Below are 5,526 nucleotides of genomic sequence, written 5' to 3' on the forward strand. Positions count from 1 at the left end.
AAAACTCCTTACTCAAAGGATTAAAAATCACGACCTACCACGTAGGATTTCACTTCACTACACTGAGCAACTTCAGATTACAAACTCTTGCAATCTAGGAATTTAACTCATATAAATCCTTCACCCTTACAATACACCTATTGTAAGCTATAACTCTTTACTACACTTAGCCAAGCACACAATCATGTTTGACTAACTCTAGCCAAACCAACTAATACACTTGACTAACTTTAGCCAAGGGTACCATTCAATAGATTGAATAGGTAAACTATCTAATAACTACTTAGAATTTAAGCTACCTACAACAGCTTCTTGAAAGAAGAGTGCGTTTACAGTTTAAAGAACAAATGAACAAAGACTCACAATAACCTAAAGAACATAGACATAATCTGCTGTCTGGATCAGGTTCTTCAGCTTGTAAGTGTCTTGGTTCTTGAGAGCACTTGAGAACTTGTGGCGGCAAGGATTTGCACAAGATTGTTTAGGTTTTCAAGTGATGCGCAATATGTTGGAACAAGTTGTATATATATTGGGGAACATGTGGGTGAGATAGAGACCACTCATCCCATGTTTGACTTAAAGTATGGGCGGCAGCACTGCTATACAGTTGTGCAGTTGGCAGTGCAGCTTTACTGTTGTTGTTGCTGACTGTACGACGTACAGAGAGAGCAGGTTGCAAACCAGATCTATCTCTATTTCTCCAGCAGTTTGTCAATCATCAAAACATAGAAGGCATTTTGTCTTATCAATATCTTTAGCCAAAGAGGAATCAAAGAAGGGCAAAAACTTGGTCCTGAAGGCTACTAATAATGATGACTTAGATATTGATAATTATTACATGAATCTCTTGACTAGAAAGTTCAAGAGGATTTCTAAAAAAGGAAAAAAACCTTCCAAAGAAAGGCAACTTAAGCAAGGCTAAGGTGATTAACAAGTCTCAGTTTGATGAATATTTCTAATATGAAAAAATGGACATAATCAAAATACCGTCTAACGTAGAAAGCTGAATGGACAAAGCAAAGAGAAAATAAGAAGGAATAACACGGAGAATGAGTCTCAGAGCGTTCCAAGATCCAAAAACATCATATGATAAAGCCTTGATCTGGCAATGTTAATAGCCTAAGAAGACCGTTTCAGTGAAAAATTTGAAGATTAAATCAATGAAGAGGACGACAATTAGTAAACCAAAAGTTGAAGAAGAATCTACTGAGGTAAATATTACTCCATTAAATTTAAAAAATTATTTCACGCATTTTTACAGAACAAACTGATCATCTTGATGCTAATCTTGATTGATGAATTTCAAAGTTTAAATGCTCAAAAATAGAAAACGGTAATTGTTTTCGCAAGTTAGAAGTTTGGCTATAAGTATTATAATGAACAAGGTTGAACTTGAGAAAGCAAACAAAATCCGCAGAAATGAATTCTTGACTTGAAATCTGTTGAATTAACTCTACAATTGAAAATTTAAAAACAAAAGAAAGTTACATTCAGGGAAAAATGCATTGTTAGTGAGATTTAGATTACTCTTTAGGATGATCTAGAAAAGACAAAGGATGATCTATATAATCAATGTGAAAAGATCAAATGTCTTCAAGAGAATTTGAACAAAGAACTGGTTAGGTTTTATTTTCAATTGTTAGGTTCCAAATTGGATAGGAGGGATGTGGTGAATATAGAACTGGTTAGATAGGGAGATGTGGTGCAGGATGTGTAGAGAAATGAACTTGAAATGCCAGTTACTGCAGAGGTGATCAAACAAGCACTGTGGGTAATCCGTGGGACAAGGCACCTGGTCTTGATGGGTATAGTAGTCGATTTTGCTTGGATAGCTGGGAAGTGGTGGGTGCAGATGTGGCTGGTGCAGTGCAGGACTTCTTCAAGGCAGGGAGAATGTTAAAAACCTTGAAACACAACTCTTATTACAGTGATACCTAAGGGGAAACATACGATAGGGGTGGGAGACTATAGACCTATTGCTTGTTGCAATACAGTCTATAACGTTATTTCTAAGGTCCTGTGCAATAGGTTGAAGAGGGTGCTAGCATCTATCATATCTGACAATCAAAGTGCATTCATAGAAGGAAGGACCATAGTTCAAAACATTCTTATTTTCAGGACCTAGTGAGGTTATATAAGAGGAAGAACACTACTAAGAGCTGCCTACTTAAGATTGATCTTAAGAAGGCTTATGACTCCATAAAATAGGAGTTTTTTCAGGAAATGTTAGAAACCTTGAATTTCCCAACTAAATTTGTTAACTGGGTAATGCAATGTGTGAGTATTACTCACTATAGCATTGCAATGAATGGTGGAGTTGTAGGTTGTATTTAGGGCAAGAGAGGACTAAGACAAGGGGACCCCATTTCCCCCTTGCTCTTTGTTATTTGCATGGAGTATCTGTCTAGAATACTTAAGAGGGTGGGTGAGATGCCTAACTTTGGATATCACACCAAATGTAGGAGCATGAAGTTGAACCATATGTGTTTTGCAGATAGCATGTTACTATTTTGTAAAGGTGACTATCAATCTGTGATGCTACTGCTAAGGGTCTTAAGACATTTTCCAATGCTTCTAGGCTGCAAGCTAATGCTGACAAATCAAACATATTTAGTGCTAATATGGACCAAAGGGTGCTGGAGGACATATGCAATGTGACAGGGTATCAAAAAGGGAAGTTGCCATTTCGATACTTGGGTGTACCAATATCTGCTAACAAGATCAATACTATAGACTGTGAAGTGTTTATTGTTAAGATGGGGGCAAGAATCAGAACTTGGAGCTCTAGACATTTATCTTACATAGGCAGAGTTCAACTAATAAACTCTGTATTGCAGCAGTTACATGTATAATGGGCCTCTATATTCATTTTATCAAAAACAAAAGTCATGAAGAAACTGGTGGCAATGTGTAGAAATTTTCTTTGGGATGGCAAGAAAGTCAGTAATAAAGTTCCTCTAGTAGCATGAGATTTAGTATGTAGACCTAGAAGGATGGGAGGACTAGGGTACTGGATAGTATGGTATGGCATGAGGCTGCAATACCCAAATATGTATGGAATGTGGCACAAAAGGCAGATAACCTTTGGGTGAAGTGGATTGATCATGTGTACCTGAAGGGACAAAACTAGTGGGACTATAATCCTCCTAAGGATTGTTGTTGGTATTAGAGGAAGATATGCAGCATAAAGAGCAAATATCAATAGGGATACGTAGGAAATGATTGGTTAAAGCCTGGGGGGAAGTATTCCATTAAAAGTGGATATACTTGGAGAAAGGACAACATGACAGTGTGGCAAGGGAGCAGATGGGTTTGGAGTAGAGTCAATGTCCCTAAGCACTGTTTTATTAGTTGGTTAGTAGTACATGGTAGGCTACTAACAAGGGATAGATTGTGATAATAGGGGTTGATCAATGAGGACAAATGTGTGCTATGTGATAATGCAAGTGAGAACTTACAGCATCTCTACTTCGAATGTGTCTTCTCTAGACAGTGTGTAGACCAAATGATGGAGTGGCTTGGTTTAAGAATCACAAACTGGCCAGTGTAGGGGCTATGAAGAAGACTGAACAGAGCAAGGAAAGAGAGTAACAATAGGGAGCTCATCACTGCCACAATAGTGCGACTCATTTACAATATCTGGAGAGCAAGAAATGATGCTGTGCGGAATTGCAAGGTTCCTATACTATGAGTGCTTTGTGAAAGATTGAAGACTAGGTAGGCAATGGATATATAGTTTGTTTGGTATTTCATAGTGTTAGGTAAATAGCTTTAGTATACTGAGAAGGAGGGATGCCTCTGTTCTCTTAATTTTTGCATAGATGGAAGTATACTGCATTGTAAATGTTGTTCTGGTGATTAATAATACTCTTTTCTTTCACCAAAAAAAAAAGATGTGAACAAAGCTAATTTTGGACTTTCTAGAATGTTCAAATGAAATAGGTCCTATGAGGCACTAAACTTGTGGTATGAACATCATAATAGAAATAAAAATAGATTTGGATATGCGAACCCATGTCTAAATGAGATTTCAAGAGTAAAGATGTAGATATGGTTAAGAATAAGTGTGCGCACGTTGTGGTAACACTAGAAACTATAAAATGAATGCATAGACATAGCTAAGACATTTGAGAAAATAGGAAGTATGTGATGCTAGCTATACTAAACGACATATATTTTATCTTTTTACTCAATGAAAGGGATCAAATCTGGTATGAATTTCTAAGTCTAACCTCTAATTTTTTTGCAGGCTAAAGTGAGAGAAAGCAACCAACTCCGGTATCTAAATAGTGGTTACTCAAGATATATGACTGGAAACAAGAAATGTTTTCTCTCATTGACAGCTTTCTAGGGAGGGAGCGTGACTTTCGGTAGTAACATAAAAGGTGAAATTATTGGCATAGGCAAGATCAGTAACTCTCTTTCTCGTGTTATATATAATGTTTATTTGATGATGGTCTTAAACACAATTTGTCGAGTGATAAGTTGGTAAATTACCGACTTATTCATACCTTTTTTTTTTATTCACACTTTCTTAAGGGTGATTTAATATCCTAAACAAACTTATTTTGTTCGAGTTCAGGTAAAACAAAGTGAAGACCTGATTATATGATAAAAAGGAGAAAATTGAGGTAGATCGGAGTTGATATTGAAGATTGAAATTTGAATGAAGACAAGAGAAGAAACCGTAAGAGTTAGTGGACGCGAACTGTGTTTGTGGCCGCAAACGGCGCAAACTTGAAAAGAAAATTGTTGAGAGTTCATGGCCACAAACTTGAATAAGACAAAATGGCTGAGATGAGTTGCTGCCTCACTCCATGGTTTTTTTAGTGGGCACAAATTGCTTCACGATCACAATAATCGAACCATACATTCGTGGACATGAACTATGTTCGTCGACACGAAATACCAAGGCGAGACATTTTTATTCGAAATTATGACGGAATATATATTGAAGTTTAGGTTTTTTTTCTCATTCTTTCGGCGTTTGTCCAAGTGTAGAAGGCTCTGTTTTAATATTTTGGAAAGAAACAAGTGGAAGATAGTAAGAGTTTGCAAATTTTTTTATTTAATATAATTATATTTATTCCCTTTTTAATTTCTCGTTCTTTTTCTATTATTATGAGTAGCTAAACTTAGATTCTAGGGTTTCAAACTAACCCTAGTGTGTGATTCCTGGGTAACTAATTAAATGCTTGATTATGATTGAAATAATAGGTATTTAGCTAATTACATGCTTAATCTATGAGTCAGTGGTTACAATTATAGATCATGCCCTAATTGCCTAAGTTTCTTGCTTGAGAAAGAAGAACTAAGGATCAAGAGATTGATGTTTCTTAATTAATGGTTTGGGCTAGAGATAGCAATTACCCAACTTTGGTCACCAATCAGTTGGCCTAATTTCGATCTCAACTTGAGATCGAAATATTGAGCGAAATAGAGTTAGATCACACGGTATTTAGAAATAGAGTTAGATCACACAGTATTTAGAAATATTGAGTGGGTGTTTATGATATTCATGACCAT

The 5,526-nt window shown here is 36.3% G+C and overlaps 1 long non-coding RNA gene across 1 annotated transcript; it reads left to right on the top strand.

Moving 5' to 3' along the window:
* The first annotated feature begins 580 nt into the window (after positions 1-580).
* LOC132611334 (uncharacterized) lies at positions 581-5,106 on the top strand. Its single transcript, XR_009571549.1, has 3 exons — positions 581-1,211; positions 4,250-4,385; positions 4,583-5,106. It is a non-coding gene; the product is annotated as an uncharacterized LOC132611334 (long non-coding RNA).
* Positions 5,107-5,526: the final 420 nt, after the last annotated feature.

Source organism: Lycium barbarum, chromosome 9, assembly GCF_019175385.1.
Source record: "Lycium barbarum isolate Lr01 chromosome 9, ASM1917538v2, whole genome shotgun sequence".
In the NCBI taxonomy this organism is placed as follows: domain Eukaryota; kingdom Viridiplantae; phylum Streptophyta; class Magnoliopsida; order Solanales; family Solanaceae; genus Lycium; species Lycium barbarum.